Below are 16,909 nucleotides of genomic sequence, written 5' to 3'. Positions count from 1 at the left end.
GAGCTTTAGAGATGGATCATGTCTGACATCCTCCCTAATACCCCATGTCATAATCAGAAGCCCCGATTGGCACCTGGTAATAGCCCCATGGTGGTGTCTCACAGTACTTAGTAATGGTTTTAAAGCACAGTTGTATTAAAATTCAGATGTTTCATTACCAAAACTCTACAATGTTTTTCCTAATTATCTATTTCGTTATTCAAGAGAATGTCATTCTTTGCACAATAATTGAAAAAAAATACGGGAAGTGATTAAAATAACCATATAGGAAAAATTGATATTTCTTTTTTTCTGGAAGATATTTGAATGTGTTAAACAAATACTCCTACATAAAACAGACCCAGAAATACTTCTTTAAATATTGCTCAACAAAATGTATATAAACTCACCTGTTAAGAAATTGATTCACTTCTCAGTTCAGACTTAGTTCCTTCTGCACCTGGAGACAGAGGAGACTTCTTTTGTCTTACCTCTGCCTGCCTCCACCCTAAATTCCTTCAGTCATTCAGTGAATATTTATAAGACCCTTGAAGTCTGCTAAATCCTAGACAAGTGAAGATGGATGAAATTTAACCCCCAATATCAAGAAGCTCACTCATTAGGGGGTTTAGAAATTCACATGCAGCTAATTAGCTTACAGTAATGTAGGTGTGAACACAGGAAAAAAGAGAAGGCAGTAGAGTCTTAACACAGCAAGTGATTTGTCTAGAATGGGAAACAGGAATGCACAGAGGACTTTACAGAAAAGACAGCTCTGTGTTGCTCACATAGTTCATGCGGTTCAGCGAGGTTGGAGTGAACATTCTAAAAAGAAAGAAAAACATAAGCAAAGACATTGACGTGAGACTTAGTGGCCTCTCTGGGGATCTGAGTGGTTTAATACAGCGAGAATGAAGGGTGACTGTGGCGTTGAGGAGGAAAGGAGGAGATAAAACTGAAAGATAAGTCAGAACCTGATTTATGCCAAAGTTAGGGGATTCCATTCGATCCTGAAAAGAGTGTGTAGCCAAAGAGATCTGAGGCAGAGCTGAAGGAGTTTGCTTCTGAAAGTGACACTGGCATGTGGAAGAGAGCCCTGGAGATCAGCTGCAGGGACCCCACACTGGAAGGCTGGGCAACACTTCAGATGATGGGGGCTTGAAGCTGGACAGTGCAATGGGAGGGAAGAATAGCAAGGACAAAGATTCACGGATATTCCAGAGTTAGTAAATCCAGGGTGGTCCTTGGCCAGACATTGATCTAGGTACTTACACTGCCTCATTTTTTAGGACACTGGTAACATCTGCTGCGGGACCCAGTCTTTATATATCTTGTCCCTCTCTCAATTCCCAAGCAAAGTATACAGGACATTTCAGCAGTGCCCCCCCAACTCCAAATAGGTCTCAGGAACATGACCTGTCTAGGGAATGCTCTTGTGTCACCAGAATAAATATCATTTGTGGGCATAACAGCCCACAGCAATGTTCTCTTCCACTTTTCACTCTTACCAAGTATCATCAGAGGCACCTGACCTTTAAGACATAATCAAGCCTATCTGATAAACTCAGCCAGGAAAAATAAGTTAATTGGAGGAGTTCAAAGTAAACACCTTTTATTTCACGTATCTTTGTCTTTATATGCTTTGGGCTTAATGAAAATTTTGTTGGTGCTTTGGTTTTCTATACCGTAAAATCTGTTCTGATGATAAGAGTAATGCTTACTAAGTTCTTCAAATCACTTAAGCCATAAAAGAAGCATAGAAGAGATAATTATATTCTGTTATCATTCATTCATTCATTTACCAAACATGCATTGATAACAATACATGGTGAGTGAGTGAGACCCTGTGTATATTTGGAAGGAGAATTAATAACAGTTAAAACCAGCTTAGCAAGTATTTTATACTAAGCACTATATTGAACACTTTACACAATTTGTGTATAAAGTCAGAATATTATGTAATTCTTCTTCTTATTATTATTATTATCATTTATTATTATTATCATCATCATCATCATCATCATCATCATCATCATCATCATCATCTAATTGTTATACCCATTTCACAGATGATGACTCTGAGGTCACATACTAGGAAGTGTTGGATTCCTGAGACTCAGATCACACCTGTTGGATCCTAAGGTCCATGCCCTGGTGCTAGCTTTTGTTCTGTACTTCTTTCTTTGTGCTAACTCCAAAAAGGTTTTTACTTTTGAAGAACTTAAAACTCATTTGGGGTAGATAAATGGATTTTAAAAGTTAAAATACCATTTGACAATTGCTATAATAGAAATGTGATCAAAGTGTTGTGGGAAAACAACAGACTAGAGATCACTAATGATGACTAGTGGGAGAGAGAAAGGCTGTGCACATGAAATGATATTTTAACAGCAGTTTGAAAAAATGTGTAGTAATTGTACAGGCAGAAATGGGTGAAAACCTTTCTTGGAAGAGATATAGCACAGTCAGGGTATAGAACTGAAAGTAAAAGGTGAAAGTTGTTGAGAGTAAACACATGCTATGTGGTATGACAGGGGAAAGACTAACGAGATACGTTGGGGCCAGTTTGTGAGCTACATTTCTGCCTGGCACAAGAGTGGGCTTATAGAAAGTAGGTTGGAGGATTAAGGGTGGAATTCTAGGAGATACCAAATGGTTGATATTTGTTATGGAGGAATTAACAAAAGTAAATGAGAAGAAATAGAAGTTGAAGGGGACTTGTCAAAGAATAGTTTCCTCCAAGTCAAAGGAGTGGAGCATGTGAAGGAATAGCAACTCCAGACAGTTCGAGGAGGGTAAGAAGTATAAATGGTTTACTGGATTTTGCAGTTAAATGGCCATTATGAGAGGTGTTTTGAAAGCAATGTATGACAGAAACCAGACTATAGTTGGGTAAGTGAAAGGTGAGAAAGTGGAGAAGAATGTAGATTCCTTTCCAAATGTTGTGTTCTGAATGGCTGTGGATTAAATGAAGGAAAAACAATGGTAACTTCAAGGGGAAGTGGGATCTAGGGGAAAATTTTTTTTCTTCCTTCTCAAAAGGAAGATATAAGCGTTGAAGAGGATCTCTTTTGCTATTTATTAAGGCCCATTGTAAAGGAACTATGAAGGATAGTTGGATTGTGTTCATGTTTCTTGGAGTTGAAATTTCTAGACTATGGGAAATTTCCTAGTTTTACTTAGTATATTTATAATTCATTTGGTACTAAAATGCAAATAAATAAAAATAAATTTAGTATGAAGTGTTTATGATCATATGCATACAAAAATTGTCCAGCTAAGGGACTATTAAGCCCTCAAGATATCTTTCTAGTGGTTGATTCTCCTCATAAGAGGAGATTTTTGGAAACACAGATTTTAGCTTCAGATTTCAATTGGTAGTGGTCATGTATCTTTAATGAAAAGCTAGTATGCACTATTTCATCTAAAAGCCTTTAAGGAAGAAAAAATTGCTTTAAGAGATGAGATATAGTACTTGCTTTAGTTTTGTTGGTACTACATTTTTCTCTCTTTCATAGGGCTGAAAAACTATTTGAATTGTGCAAAACTTACACACATTTGGAAAGTCTATGAAGTATTCAGATCTATGAGGTTGACAGTTTTTTCCCACATAGAAATTTTATTACTGTATTTTTCATTTTAAGGAATAGATTTGTTCTTTGAAAGCTTTCACTTTTGTCTCTTCATGGCCATTTTCACTTATTGCTATGTGTGGAGGAAAAGAAAACCAGAAAAATGAAAATACAGGGGTTTTTTACTTTTATTTGGAGAGAATTTTGACATTTATTAAAGTAAGTATATTGAATAATGTTAAAGCCATTTTTTAAAAAAACTAATGTGTTATTTTGACAGTATTTGTATTGTTAAACAATTTTTGTTTTGAGATATAGAAATTATTAATCCTGTGAACTCAATAGGAAGTTAGTTATGTGTTCCTACTTCTAAGATTTCTATCTAGTGTCAGACTTTCATTTATATTGGATTTAAGTTTTTTAAAAGCATAGACCTACCTCCACAGCATCATCTCCCAGCAATACGCACAGCACATTTCACCCTCCAACAGGGAAGAAATGTTTGTAGCTGTCTTACTTCTCCTACCGCTATGGACACTGGCACTTACACAGCCTCACCACAGAGCCGCGGGACCGTCCCACACCTAGATGCTTTGTTTAAATAACTTCTGGACCCACATGTCTTTCTTACCTTTTCCCACTTTTATCATCCCACTAGTCGAAACTCAGGATTATCTCTTCGTATGTGGCACTTGGCAAGCTAATCGTGAGTGTTAATTGACTTGGACTTAACCAAAGTTTTTCAAAAGAGAAAAATCAAATATTAAGCGCTCTCCAGAGAAAAAGGACATATATACATATGTTAGGGATGAGAGAGAGGTTTATAATAGGAATTGACTCATCCAATTATGGAGGCCAAGACATCCCAAGATCTACTGCTCGCAAGCTGGAAAACCAGGAAAGCTAGTGGTATAATTCAGGACAAATCTCAAAGCCTGAAAACCATGGGAACTGATGGTGAGCATCCCAGTCCAAGTCCAAAGACCCAAAAGCCAGGAGCGTTAATGTGTGAGGGCAGGAGGAGACGGCTGTCCCAGCTCCAGCAGAGAGAGCAGATTTGCCCTTTCTCCACCTTTCCGTTCTCCTCAGACCCTCGGCAGGTTGTATGCTGCTCACCCTCACTGGTAGAGTGTTCTTTGCTCGTCTCCTCCAGAGACACCCTTACAGACACACCCAGAAATAATGTTTGATCAGCTGTCTTGGCATCCCCCAGCCCACTCAGGCTGACACATAAAATTAAATCACAAACACTCACATGATATATCTGTGTGTGTGACAGAGATTTTGCTTTTTTGTCAGTGTTATGAGATGAATTGTGTCCCTTCCAAATTCATAGGTTGAAGCTTTATCTCCCAGTACCTCAGAATGGACTGTATTTGGAGACAGGATCTTTAAAGAGGTAATTAACATAAAGTGGGGGTCCTTAGGTTGGGCCCTAATCCAACATGACTGGTGTCCTTATAAGAAGAAGAGATAGGACACAGGTGAGAGAGCAACGGGCTACCACCCTAGTGGGCCCGGAAAGCAGGGCCGCTATCCCACTGGGCCCAGAAGATGGAGCAGCAAACCAGAGAGCCTTAAATCTGATAGAATCTGCCTAGTTAGGTTTCACACTTGCTTGGGGCCCGTCACCCTCTCTTCTTTCCAGTTTTTGCCTTTTGGAATGGTTTGAGTGTTTGAGGGCTATTGGGATGGGATGGATGTATTTTGCACGTGAGAAGGACGTGAATTTTGGGAGACCAGAGAGTAAGTGTTATGGGCTAAATTGTGTTCCCCCTCCAAATTCATGTGTTGAAGCCCTAACCCTCAGTGCCTCAGCACTGCATGATTTTATTTGGATATAGGGCCTTTATTTGGATATAGCTCATTAAGTTAAAATGGGGTCATCAGAGTGGGCCCTCTCCCAGTATTACTGGTGTCGTTACTAGAAGAGGAAATTTGGATGCAGCACACACAGGGGGAAGACCATGTGGAAACAGAGGAAGAAGATGGGCACTTACAGCCCAAGGACAGAGGCCTCAGAAGAAACCAAACCTGCTAACACTTTGATCTTAAACTTCTATTACTTTGGTTTCTATTCATCCAGTTTCCTTATGCAAATACACATTTGCAGAGTATTATACACTAAAATGAGATCATGTGACAGATGCTTTTTCATATTTATTTACTTTGCAGTACATTATGAACATCATTCCATGTCAATCTACATAACTAGATGTCTTTATTCTTAATGGTTACCAAGTGTTCTGTTGTCTAGATATTTCCTACTTCATTTAATCAACCAGGTATCATTCAATAATTAGAAGTATATTTTTTGTTTTTGTGTTTTGTTCTTTTTTTTAAATTATTTTTTCCTAGGATAAAAACTTCTGTCTGTGAATATCTGTGTGCTTATCCCATTAGTTTTCTAAGATCAACACCAAGAAGAGGACATATTTGGTCTAAAAGCATAGGCTTTATTAATTAACCATGTTAATTAGCTATGATTTGGGGCAAGAGACATTGTCTCGTTGTGTCACAATTTTCTTGTCTGTAAATTGATGAGTTTAGGCTAATTGTTCACTAATACGCTATTAAACTACAAGTTACAATGTATTTAAATCATAGTCTCATTTGAATTTTAGAAATTGGTTTAAAATTGGGTCAGGTCAGCTCAAATATCAGTTCTCTCAAAATTCCTCTAAAATATCTATGAAGACACTGAGAAGACAAAGATTTCCATTAGCAGAAAAATTAAAAATAGCACAATATCTATTGTTAACACTATGGCATACCTAAAGCTAACCGTAAAATTCTTGGGTCACAGTTAAGTATTTGTGTTTGATTTTTCTCTGTGATTTTATGACTTATTTTCCCGATACTTCAAAATAATATACCAGCGCTTATCTGGGTATATAAGTAGCTTATTTATGCCTAACTGCAAGAGGCACAATAGTCCTTTCCACCTATTTCTTACCATCAACCCCTACTCAAGCCGATCCAGAGTCTATAGGAACCAGAATCCCATGTCTCTATCCCTTGGTTTCCTCATACTTTGGCCTTTTCAATAACGAAAATACTGGCCATCTTTTCCTCCCATGTTAATTCATGAGCAGATTTCCAGTGAGCATCTACTATATGCCAGGCAAAAACTAGGCACTGAAGTTTTATCAGTGAACAGAACAAAACAAAAATATTTGGTTTGTGTAGCTTAAAAATTAGTGATTACTGTTACTGGTGGAATTTGGGAAATGTTTATTTTGTTTAAATAGTCTTCTGTGTAATTCACATTCTTTCTAAAAAACAAAAGAAAAAAAACTATTTTAAAATTATTTTTTGGTTACCTGAAAAGGGAGAATGAGAAAGCTCTAACTCTGATATTACACTGCCTTTGAAATCATATCAATTTAGGCACACACTGTTTTGAAAATGGCAATATAGCAAAATTCCAAGGCATTTCTTATAATATATGTGGTTGTGTTTTGCCCATAGCAGGACCAATTCTCCATGTGGTCGAAAATAAGATAGCACTGTTAGTTTTTATGTTTTACATCTTCATTTCAAACAGAAGCTAAAAATAACTAGCTGTGAGCATTTTCCCCTTATCTGTTTTTTTCCTTTTCTTCTTCTTCTTCTTTTTTTTTTTTTTTTTTTCTTTTTTGGTTTAGTTAGATTTATTTGGGCATCTGTGTTTTGTTTCTCTTTTTTGGGAAACATGGTTTTCCATGAAATAATCTTTCTCTGATCATCTGCATGTGTGTGTTTACATTTTCCATGTTACTCTACGATAGTCCATATTTTATGGCTCGCATTGACTTCTCATCTGTGTGTGGCCTTTGGACATGGGGCATATTTCTCTGAAATTGGCTTGAAAATGCTGCCTGTTCTACTCCATGGCCCCCCTAAATGTGTTTGTCTGTTTCTCTGTGGCTGACTATAAATTCCTTCAAGGATGGGGTTGTATCTGATTTATCTGTTTTGCCTCAGGAGCTGGCATGTATTCTGCCTGTAATATGTGCTTAACTAACTTTGCAAAATATACTGTCCTGGTGCCTGTGTTGTATTGTGAGATCTGACAGCCTATGAGACCAGCATCTTTCTGTCATCATTGAAATACTACATCTTACTTCACTGATAAATTTTCAAAAACTTCAATAGTCAGAAAAAAAATATGAAAGTGATTCATTTTATCATGATTTTTGGTTCTCTTTCTCATCTTTGTGATATCTTCTAAAACCACCACAGGGTATTTCCTGAGTGTTCTGGAGCTGAGGTTAAATATCTCTCTACAAAAGGAACTAAATAAGCTTAATTTACTGTCTTAACTTACTAGAAAAATGTAATTGTATTCATTTTTGTTCTCTCTTTACCTTGTCTTTGTTTGGTGTTTTTACACTGATATTCTCTCTCTCAAAAAAAAAAAAAAAAAAAAAAAAGGAAGGGAAGGGAGGGAGAGAGAGAAAAAAGAAAGAACTAGAAAGAAAGAAGAAAAAAGAAAGGAAAGAAGGAAGGAAGGAAAAGAAAGAAAGAAAGGGAAAGAAAAGAAAGAAAGAGGAAGGAAGGAAGGAAGGAAGGAAGGAAGGGAGGGAGGGAGGGAGGGAGGAAGGAAGGAAGGAAGGGAGGAAGGGAGGGAGGGAGGGAAAAGAAAGTAAGAAAAATAAGGTATAGCCTCTGCCCTTGAGGGTCTCTGCTCTATTTGAGGAAAGAGATGAGGCAAGAAAGAAAAGAGAGAAGGAACATGGGGAAAAGATTTAAAAAAAGAAGGAACGTGGCGAGGGATTTGCATGGTGTAAGATAAACAGTGCTTCTGGAGGAGCACTGGACAATAATGTTACAGATTGAAATCTGGGGAGCACAGTATGCTTAGCTAGGAATTTGACATTCATTCCCTAAGCAGTAGGGGAACACGAATCCTATTTGACATACAAAGTATCACAGTCATGTGAGTGTTTTAAAAAGGTCTTGACAGCATGGTGCTCTGCTGGAACAAGAAGCCATGGGTTTGAAAAAAAAGTTTTTGTGTTTTTTTTTTTAATGAATCCCAATTTGCACTGTAAAGGAAGGCAAAGATTTTTTTTTATTATTATTTTAAAAAATGGCTTTTAAAAAGTGGTTTGTTGGTAAACAGAGCCAAAAAAGAGTCAAGAGAGAAACAACCTTATATCTCAGGATGGCAGTTTGTTAGTTTTGTTTTTTTCTCTTTGTCTCATTTGCCATCTTAATATGGAAATACTGATAGCAACTACTTCCAAAAACTGTTTTGTGTATTAAGAACTGTAATAACTGGAAAAAAGAAGAACAGAATATTGTCTTCAACATAGTAAACACTCTAGAAAAGAAAGATCTTAGAACTGTTGTCCTAGACCATACATAAAATGATCAGAATTCGGCATAATTTGATCTTCTGGGAGTTTGGAGGTGAAAAGTACAGTGTGAATTTTTTTAAAGTGCTCATTATTAAAAATAAGCAAAATATGGTGTAAATAAAAGATTAGTAGTACAATGATAGTGACAGTAATAGTGACTGAAGTGGGAACTACAAAGACAAATCCTATGAGGGGTGAGGGAGAAAGAAGCGGTAGTGGGTCCAGCCTCAAATACCTCAGAAAACACACAGAAACTAGTTTTCTAAACATTTTCTAAGCAGATTTTTTAAAATGCAGAAGGATGCAAAATGAATATCCAAGCACCAAAGGGAAATTCATTAAGAGAATGATCTGAAAATTAGGCATGTTGTCATTTTCTTTGGCTTTGTGATTGTTCCACCTAATTACGTTATTAAAAGTTTAGCGTTATGTCCTAAGTCCTTAGGGTGAGAACCACATAAGGAACAGTACAGCTCCAACAGGAGTCTCTGTTGGGGTTTTGGGAAAAATAAATCAGTTGTGATTCTGTCTCAAATTTTTAAAAAGGCAGGAATTTATTCTTCTATATTACAACAGCTAGTTGAGGCCTTGGTTTCTCAAAATCCTGGCTTTGCGGAAAGGAGACGGCATGAGTTCCTCTTCCCCAGCTCTGCTGTCAGGCTGAGCAATGCTCCTCCGTGTGGACCAGTGAGCTGGTGGCCCCACCAAGGATATCTGAGAAGAGCCCCAAGGAAGTTGTCATGAGTGATTTCAAACAGATCACAGCTTCTCAGCAGGGGCGCTGAGCAATTCAACTTTAGCAGCCTATGTTGTCTGCATTTATCAAGAGTCAGGTCATTGTATGTCCCTTATTTGTTTTCTGCCCCTTGACATAGTTTCAAAGCACAAAATGTGAAATGTGCATGTCTTTTGGAGCAGTAAAAGCCAGTAAAATCTGTCACATCAATATCTGTCCTTTACGATCCCAGGTAACAAGTTGTAGCTTGTTCTGGCTCTCACCGTGCTAGTCACGTCATGGGGAGAAAAACAAAATATAGGTATCGCATTTTTCTGTAACAGTTTAAAGTCCAGTTTGTGCCCTGAGAGTACAAGGGGCACTGCCTGACAGAGAACAATTAATACACAGTTATACATTGGGCAGCTATTGTTACCAAGTTTTGACCTAGTCACATTATTATCCCTTGATTTTGGGACATGTTCTTGGCCTCTAATATAATCAGTAAATCAGAATAACCAAAGAGGCCAAACACAATGTAAGTACATAGTATTTTTATTTGTTTACACATTGTTACCACTTAAAAAATTTAAATTTTTTCCCTCTCTATTAGACTGTATCCCCCAGATTTTACTGCTATGAAAAAGTTACAAAATTCAGATGCTTATAACAATGAAGGTTTATTTCCTGTCCATGTTCCATGCTGAAACAAATCAAGAAAACTAGATCGATAAACCTTCAATCTAGTACTTAATTCCAAGCTAACTTGATACAATTCTAAGAAAAGGGTCAGACGAATATGGATAAACCAGCAACACTGGTTTAAGAGTAAAAAAATAAATGAAAAATTCTTTATATTGTCATCAGTCAGAGAAATATTTTCTTCCTTTTCACACTAGAATTGTAGCAGAAGGAAGCCACTATGTTAAAAAAAAAAAAAAGTATAGAAACTTCAGCCAACTTCTTCTTCCACTGGGCATAAAAACAAAAAATATAATTATATTGATATTGGCATGGCATATACAATGCTGACATTTAGTATTCGTAATATTATTTATCATTTGAGTTAAATTAACTTAGAGGATTGTAAATTTTATATACATCATATCATTTAATCTCTTAAGAAACCTGAATTTTTTTTTTTTTTTTTTTTTTTTTTTTTACTTTTGCAATGATCAACTTGCCTTGCAAAAAAGAAAAATAATTGAAGGAAGAAAGGGAGGAAGGAAGGAACAAAGGGAAGAAGGAAAGAAGAAGCAAAAAGGCTTGAGGTAGTAAAAGGAAAACATACAATAGAAAGGTAAAATATAAAATTAAAAACAAGGGGATTGAAGAGGGAAACGAAGGTTAAAGCATAAGGGGCCAGAGCTGTGGGAAGTGTGTAACAAGAGCAGGGCGGTTGCTTTCCCCTGCATTGTAAACTGAAACACTGAGGTGGATGAATTGCCAGAAGATAAGCCCTTTGTGAGGAGCGGAGATTAGGTTACAACATAGGTCTTCTAATTGCGACACTCACACATGCCGTTTGAGTCATACTATACCAGCATTTTAATTTTAGACAATTATTTAAATGAATTGATTGAATTTAATTACATTTAATTACATATTTGTTCGCTTTTATATACAATTGATTTCCATGTCAATTTACCCATCAGGCAAGCACCTTTAGAATTTTTGTTATAGAAAGAAAATACACATTTCTTAGTCAGCTGCATCCCAGGACAAGAATGGGAGTGTCACACAATTTACAACAGTGAATAGGTAAAAATTTTACATGACAAGTTGCTAGAATGTGATCATCTAATTTTATAAAAGGAAGAATTAATGAATAGCTTAATGGATGAATAAAAGAAGGAGGAAGGGAGAAAGGATGGCAGGAAGGAAGAAATGAATAAAATATTTGTCTCTTACTGTGGTTCTTACATATTAACTGTCTTCCATAGTGGATCAATATTCCTTTCAGTGAGAAGTGACTGGTACCCAGCTGAAAGCATGTTATGAATGGTGTTATACAGTCTTCATAGATTAGGGTATGACACATATCTGTGCATTTATATGGGTTCAACCACACCTCCTCCGTGCCTTCATACATTCACTCATTAATTTTGTCAAACAACAAACATACTGATTGACCAAACATACATACTGACCATGTGCTAGACACTGTTCAAGAAATGAAGAAATATAAAAATGAATAATGTATAATCCCTTCCTTTAAGTAATCACAGTCTAGCACAGTCATAGGCAAATGCATATTTAGATATTTATGAATGCATATGTAAATAGAGAAATACAAACATAAAATGTACCATATTTATGATTGTATGTTGGTCATATATATATATATATGTGTGTGTGTGTAAAGATATTTATAACTACCCCCTAAATTGCAGTTTTCCATAATGTACAATACTACTGTAATACTCTGTAGCATTTTAGATTTATTGAAGACATTTGTTTAAACTTCCTGAAGCAATTTTTAGACTACTGGCATAATAAACCTTCTCACCTCGAGTCAAAAAAGTAATATAACACTTGGATTAGGAAAGAAATGTTTGTTTATGGCCATCTTTTGTCATCAGGCTTCAGCTGTTTCTGCTTGCAACATGTTCCTATAAATGTTAAACAAATCGAGTGTTTTACGACTAATTAACATTTACGTGGCATCAACAAATTTGCTAATTCATACTGACAGTTGACTTTAGCAAATCATTCTCAGTTTTTCTCATTCACTATTTTCTGATTGCTTGTTTTGTTTTAAAACAATTAAATTTTTTTAAAAAACTTTTGAAATGTAGGTGCTAGATTTTGAGGAAGGCAGAATGGTAGTCATTGAGAACTTGATATCAATACTAATACAATGTACCTTTGCAATTGAAAACATTTGGTTCTAGAAACTTTTGGTGTTACCTTTTGGTGGATATGTAAAAATCTTGTAACTAGAACAAAGGCTATACTGAAGTACCAGAAAGGAAATGGCTATCTGTATATCAGAATTATTTTGTAATGATTTAGGATATAAATTAAAGTGGCTAACATCAATATCTCAGCATATGAACATTATAACTGAAAATAAATATTTTTTAGAGAATTGGAGTTATATATTTCATTTATAAAGACATTCACACACTCAAACCTTGTAATAACACTTTCTGATATTCCTACCACTGCCCTAGATTTGTGCAGGATTAATATTCCCTAAACAATACTTAATAACTGCGGTTGAATATACCACATATTCTCATCACAATTTGTTTCAGATTTTACCATGTTGCACCACAGAAACCCTAAGAACTAGGAAGGGTGTTCATTAGGTTTTCATATAAAAAATGTTTTTGTTTATTCCTATGTCCTGCTAAAACAAAATATTCAGATAGCAAATTACTTACTCTGTCTGCATGGCACTAAGTATAGAGAGTTCCAACCCCACTGCCAACCCCAAGGCTTCGTATGTTTTTAAGCTAATTTTAGAAATTGGCCATTCATCTTAGCATCATGTAGATAGAACTTTCTACTGCTGTTACAGCATAAATTGTTTTTCTTCCCATCTTTAGCTGCAGAGTTATAACCAGTGTTTCTAATGTAATGCCCTACATTTATGTCTTCAATGACATCCATTATATTACTTAATACTAATTTTATGATTGTTCCTTTTCCTTTTTAGTTGATGGTGTAATATATTCAGTTAAGTAGAAATCATCTGCTCACTTGAAAAAACACTTTATGCTTTTCAGATCTTCTTTCACTAAAATTTCCTGGAGAATATCTAGATAGTAAAAGTTTTCCATTGCTAGAGATTTCATTCTTTTTTTAATATTTATTCAGTCATCATTTCATCCTTCAGTGGCCATTTCTGCTCAAGTGGCCCACACAGAATTTTATGTTTAAACGTTTCTAACTTAAACCAGCCAATCTTAACAAACTTCTTTTTATGGATAATTTCTTGGCAAACTGGATTTTATCTTTCCTTTCCTATTTCTCCTTACTTCTTAAAATAAATCACTTTAAATAATCCACTTTATTAATTTTATTTCTTTCATGGCCACTTCTTCAGTTGAAATTTCTCATTAATTTTTACTTTTCCTAAAATGATTATTGGTCAGAGTTTATTGAACATCTCATTATTATTTTACTTCATCACATTAACCCTTCTCAGAAATCAAGAACTCTTTCTGACCAAATTTCTTTAATACTAAAGTAAGATAAGTTTTGTCATACTAGTTTTATCAGTACTAGGTAACACTAGGATTTAATGTAATCATTTGTAACTAGGCATTAGAATGTGTAATTAGAGAGTTGAATCAAGCATTCTTTTTATCACAAACATAAATTTAAGATACTACCTTAAGCTTTTTGAAGAAAACAAAGCAGGGTAATACCAACTTATTTCTATACCATAGAAAAATTTTGGAGCATGTTAAATATTATACACTTTATGTATATATGAAATAATTTTCTCTCAGAGGACTGTGATACAGTAACATGAAGAAATATTTTAAAGTCAAGTTAACAGACTGGCGAGTTAATATCTAAACATCCATTCCAAATGCAGTAAAAAATTTTTGCATTTGACAGTAGTGCTGTCTGCAAGAAGAGGGGGACATAAAAGGTTCTGGGGCTATAAAGAGTATAAAGCTTCAAAGTTAGGAATGCCATGCAAATGTAGCCATGTTCTCACACCAGAAGACTGAAATTTGCAGATTATTCAGAAAAAAATTTTGCATGTGACTTGTAATTTTTGTTTTTTCATCACTGTATGAAGATACTATTGTATAAATCTGATGCACAAAATATAATCATATTTGTTATTTTTATTGAATGAGATTTTTTGGAGCACCTAAGCATGCACGCGTGACACTATGCACAAGTTTGCCGAGGCTCCTTTAATCTTTTCGGGCCATGTATTTTCCCGCTGTGTGTAGAAAGAAAAGGGCATAGTAAAAGATTTTTCTTTCTGAATGTCTCCATCATCATGGTTAATAATGGCAGCCTAGCATATAAGAGGAGAAATTCAATTTGAAATTGCTTTAAGGTTCACCTTTGAATTTCACTTTGGTCAGAGAGTCCTATGACCTTTAAATTTGATGAAAAGAGGAAGCAGATATTAATCTCATTATTTTATTTTGAAGTCCTCCCAAAGCAGGTGACTCTAGACCACATATCCACAAAATGACATGAGTAGTTCACATAAATTGATCATTGTTACAGTGCAAGACAATACCTAAGATTTTAATACACCTTCAGGATTTGATATCTGATTTCAATGCTTTTTGTAAAATCACTCTGCTACTTGAGACCTCTCATCACTTTGGGCAGTTTAATTATGTTTTATGTCTATCCTTTTAATTGTAAAATGTGTTCCTTTTTAAAGATTATATTTTACCCCTTTATATATACTAAACTTATTTTGATAGTCTGAAAATATTTACTTTGCTTCCTAGTACTATGTGCTATGTTACTGCCTTTCCACAAAGATACTCCCTTGCTACAGAAAATTACAACTGAAATAGAGAATGTTGTCACTATACAATTGCACACACCAGTGAAAAAACAGTATAAATTAACTATCCACACATTTCATATAGTAACATTCAGATGAGAATTAGTTACCCAATACAAAAATCCACTCAGCTTTTCAGGTACTATGATAAGAACTTCTACAATATCATTTAATCTTTGAACAATCTTGCTGGGCATATGTACTATTGTTCCCATTCTAAAAATTAAAAACATATATATTGAATAGTATTTGGTATAAGATCATAGTCTGTGGGAATATAATAACTTACCTCAAATATTTCTTGAAGTGTGGCTTGTAAATTATTTACATCAGGGAAACTTTGTTAAAATGCAGATTTCTGGCCACAATTCCAAGCCACTTAATGAAAAGTTCTGGTATATGGGATTCCAGAATTTCAACTTTAATACATTTTTCAGTTTGATAATCATTAGTCTAACCTAAAACATAAAGGAAAATTCATAACATGTTGTAATTAAGAACAGTGTGTGTGTATATATATATGTATATATATATATATGTATATATTTATATATGTAATTAAAGTAAAAGAAAAAGATTAAGAAAACAATGCAGTATAAACAATCTTCCTTTTTAATGTCAGTGACCTTGGAGAAAAGGAGAAAAGTCAAAAAGAATGTTAAATCAATTAACCGTATATCAGGCAGCTATTGACTTTAAAAAAACTTTTAGGACAATATTGTCATATGATAATGTGAGAAGAGGGTAAGTGATTGTTTGAATAAATAAGACTCTATCTCTCTGTCTTTCTGTCTACCTATCTATCCGTGATCCAATAATACTTAGTTAAAAATTCATGTAAGTATTTAAAAAGTTAAATAATTCAGAGTGGTATAGTGATCAACATACAAGAAAGAGAAGCTGATTTTCATTGTCCTGAGGTAAAGGGCAGTGGGGAAAAACTGTAGAATAAGTTTAAAAGGAATGAGACACAGATGTTTGTAATGGTAAGGGGAAAAAAAGATTTCTTGAGAGGGCCAGGCAGGACCAACTTGAAGATAATTGTTTAAGGATGAATAATAGGGAGCAATGAAGTACAGTAGTGCAGATTAAAGATGACCAGGGCATGGACTATGGATTTTTCTTGGGAACAATGACGAAGAGACAGATGCCAGAGATGTTACAGTCAGCATGGTTATGCAGATAATTCAGTGGGAGAATAGACAGGAAATTCTGATGATTCACACACATTTCAGTTCTTAAATGCTCTGCCATTAATGGCTTTGATCATTGTAGTCTACTCAGAGTATGAAGATTTATGAGTTTCTATAAAGACGGTAAAAATACTTGGTCTTAAATCCACCAGTGGAGGAAGAACTTGTGGAGCAGCAAACACCTTAAGTTGCAATTTTGGAAGGTGAAGAACAAGAGTAATGACTTCTGTTTGATTTAATATCTCAAAAGAGATTTTTTTTTTTTAATACTGAAACAAATGTAGATGGGCGGAACAGATTTTATTTTGGGCCATAAAACATTATTTTATAAGGAGTATAGGGAAAATTGCAAGGTGATCATCAGCTGATTAAGGAGTAGAACTGTTAAAAATTTTTTTAAAAGATGTAGAACTGTTAAAATTAATTATTTCTTCAGCACAGTCTTTGAGAGTTATTTCCAGGATGTATCAAGTAAAATATTCCCTGAAAATTAGGAATTTAAATATGCTTCCACAATATCAAAGAGAAAAGCATGATGACCACTAGCAAGTGATTTATCTTATCTGATATAAATACTGGATCCCAATCTGTGGATAAAATAGAAA

General features: G+C 35.0%; 1 protein-coding gene across 2 annotated transcripts in view; it reads left to right on the top strand.

Annotated features, from left to right (window-relative positions):
- The window catches only part of LRP1B (LDL receptor related protein 1B), a 1,593,459-nt gene that overhangs the window by 1,560,971 nt on the left and 15,579 nt on the right, over positions 1-16,909 (top strand). The gene's annotated exons all lie outside the window — the stretch shown is intronic.

Source organism: Camelus ferus, chromosome 5, assembly GCF_009834535.1.
Source record: "Camelus ferus isolate YT-003-E chromosome 5, BCGSAC_Cfer_1.0, whole genome shotgun sequence".
NCBI lineage: Eukaryota > Metazoa > Chordata > Mammalia > Artiodactyla > Camelidae > Camelus > Camelus ferus.
This window is presented reverse-complemented; position numbering and strand designations above follow the sequence as displayed.